This window comes from Phyllobates terribilis, unplaced genomic scaffold, assembly GCF_046119375.1.
Source record: "Phyllobates terribilis strain yellow unplaced genomic scaffold, ASM4611937v1 Scaffold_6457__1_contigs__length_44440, whole genome shotgun sequence".
NCBI lineage: Eukaryota > Metazoa > Chordata > Amphibia > Anura > Dendrobatidae > Phyllobates > Phyllobates terribilis.
In genome coordinates, this window is record NW_027369200.1 from 3,284 (window position 1) to 6,566 (window position 3,283).

Consider the following 3,283-nt stretch of genomic DNA (forward strand, 5'->3'; position numbering starts at 1 on the left):
AACACTCTAGCGGACTCCGTCAGACTCGAACGACACTCCGGCAGAGTCAGGCGGCAGCCCGACAACACTTTGGCGGAGTCAGGCAGTACGGTGACACTCCGATAGAGTCAAGCAGTCCGGCGGCGGCCTGGCGGAGGTATTTCAGCAGTACGGCGATAGCTAGTGTGGTGGTCTGGTGGCGGGCTGGTGATGATTAAGTATATTCTCAGTTCAAATCTCAGTTGAATACGTCCAAAGGAACATTTAGAATCGTTTTAATGAACATTTAAGTATAAGTTAATGAACATTTATGATTAAAGCAATGAACTTTTAAAGATAACATTCTGATGAACATTTACTAGACTGTAATAAGCATCTATGATTTTGATCATTTTGATGACCATTATACTTATCTTGATATACTTAAAATATTCTAGTTTATTCAAATACATCTCATGAAAATTTTAGTTCTCTTTAATAAACATTTATATAGATCTTGATAAACATTTAAGTAGTTATTGATGAACATTTAAGTACGTAAGTGCATTTATGAATATTAAGCACTTAGTGATGAACATTGAAGTATGATGTGATGAACATTTAGTTAAAAATAATGTTCGTCAAAAATGAAATGTACATTTTAGTTCTCTTTAATGAATATTTATATAGATCTTGATGAACATTTAAGTACTTAAGTGAACTGATGAACATTTAAGCACTTAGTAATGAACATTGAAGTATGATGTGATGAACATTTAGTTACATCTTGAAAAAATCAAGTATTGTTCATAAAAAATGAATGAACATTTTAATTCTCTTTAATGAATATTTATATAGACCTTGATAAATATTTAAGCACTTATTGATGAACATTTAAGTACTTAAGTGCATTGATGAATATTTAAGCACTTAGAGATGAACATTGAAGTATGATGTGATGAATATTTGGTTACGTCTTTATAAAAATCAAGTATTGTTCATCAAAAATGAAACGTTGAACCTACAACAGTCCAAAACAGTGACGGAGTCCGGCGGTGCTCCGGTGAGGTTCGGCGGTGCTCGGATGAGGGTGTGGCGGTGTATGAGGTGGTGCTCCGGCGAGGTCCGGTGGTACTTCGGCGAGGGTGTGATGGCAACTGAGGTGGGCCCAAATAGGCCCAATCACCACTTTATTCGTTCTTTCATCCTAGTACGAGCATAGTTATCCTTGTTCATGTACTACCTCGACTTATAATATGTGATTATCCATTCAAATAACCTAATTGGACCCATAAGGCCTAATCACCACTTTAATCGTTCTTTCAACCTAGTACGAGCTTAATTATCCTTGTTCTTTCACTATATTGACTTAGAATACGGGATTATCCATTCAAATGATCTAATTAGGCCCAATAGGTCCAATAACTACTTTAATCGTTTTTTCATCCTAGTACGAGCTTAGTTATCCTTGTTCATTTACTACATTGACTTAGAATATGGGATTATCCTTTTCAAATGACCTAATTGTGACCATAAGGCCCAGTCACCTATTTAATCTCTCTTTCATCATAGTAAGAGCTTAGTTATCCTTGTTCATTCAATACGTTGATATAGAATACGATTATCCACTCAAATGGCTAATTGGGCCCAATCACCCATTTAATCGATGTTACATCCGATTACGAGCTTGATAAGAGGCCCAATGGGACCAAATCGGACATAATAAGTGGCACAATAGATTCCATTGGACCCCGAGATGCCAGAGTTGGAGGGCAAAAAATGACAAGTAGCACGAGCAAGTTGGCCCTGCTACAATGACAATGGCACGTCCAAGCTGGGTGCGCCAATGTCACGCCCGAGTTGTAGCACACCCAAGCTGGGTGTGCCAATGTCACATCCGAGCTACAACACGTCCAATTTGGAAGAACAACGTCTTCTTCCAGGACAAGAGCTCCTTGAACCCTAAACCTCCTCCCTCAAAATCTCTACAAACAGTCTTCCAAGCAACAAGGGCACGCCTGTTTCCCACATCCCCTGTCCAAAGATACAACTGGCAAATCGATTCAATACGCCTAATGAATGATTTCAAGAATATCATAACCTACATCCAAAAACCCACAATACCCTCCAGAATAGATTTAATGATTTGCATCTTGCCCGGGTACGAAAGATGTCTCACATGCCTACCTACAATCGCACTATGGATTTTATTGATGAGGGGATGGAAATCACCTCGCTTGAGCTTCCGAGGATACTTAACAGGAAGTGAACCCGTCCGAAAGCCCAAAAATCAGTCAATTCCGCTTGCGAGCAGACTCCGTGCCACCAAAGAACATACTCGTCTTGCTCGGGTTAGCAATCAATCCCGAGTCACTGGAAAAAGAACAAAGCTCCTCTTTAACAATTCTCAGAGCTGACTTCACCGGCTTGTAAAAGATAAGAAGATCACCAGCAAATGCGAGATTAGTCAACTTCATCTGTCTACTTCGTGGATGAAAGTAGAACCCACGACGTTGGCTGTGTTTAGTCATTCGGCGGCTAAACATCTAGATTTTTTGATTATTTATTTTCTAATATTTTTTATTTAAAAATTTATCTCCTAGAATATTAATGATAATAACATCATATTGATTATTATATTATCAAACCCATAAAATCTTATCAATTATATTAAGATTATTATATATTAAGTCCCTAAAATCATATTAATTCGTTAACAAGAAAATCATATTATCTTCACACATATTAGTTTAATTATATAGATCTCGATCCTACATCTTTTTTAGCCTGGATACATCTATTATATATAATAGTATTTGTCCTACATTATAATATAATATAGCATGGATATATCGTAAATCATATATATGAAACTATAATAAACAATCTTTATTATAATTTTTAAGAGATTTTACATACTTACATTTTTGGTTTTCTTCCATTTCCTATCATTAACAATGTGTGACGTAAACTATAATGAACAATATTATTTGTATCTTTTGAGATAATATTATTTTTAGTTAAGATATTATCTCACACTATTTATATTATATATATTAGACGAAAGTAAATTTTTAGACGTGTCTTTGTCAGTAATTTTATATAAGTTTATTTATTATTTGATTAATTCAACCTTGTGCTCGACACGAGCGATCAACTAGTCATCTTTAAGAAAATCCAACAAGAACATAACACAAAAGGCAACATTAATCTTAAATAAGCGGACAAGAAAATAAACAAAAAATACAATAAATACAATAAATCTATCAAATAGAGAAAAAAATATATATACTAAATTATAACATCCAATTATAATAAAATAAAT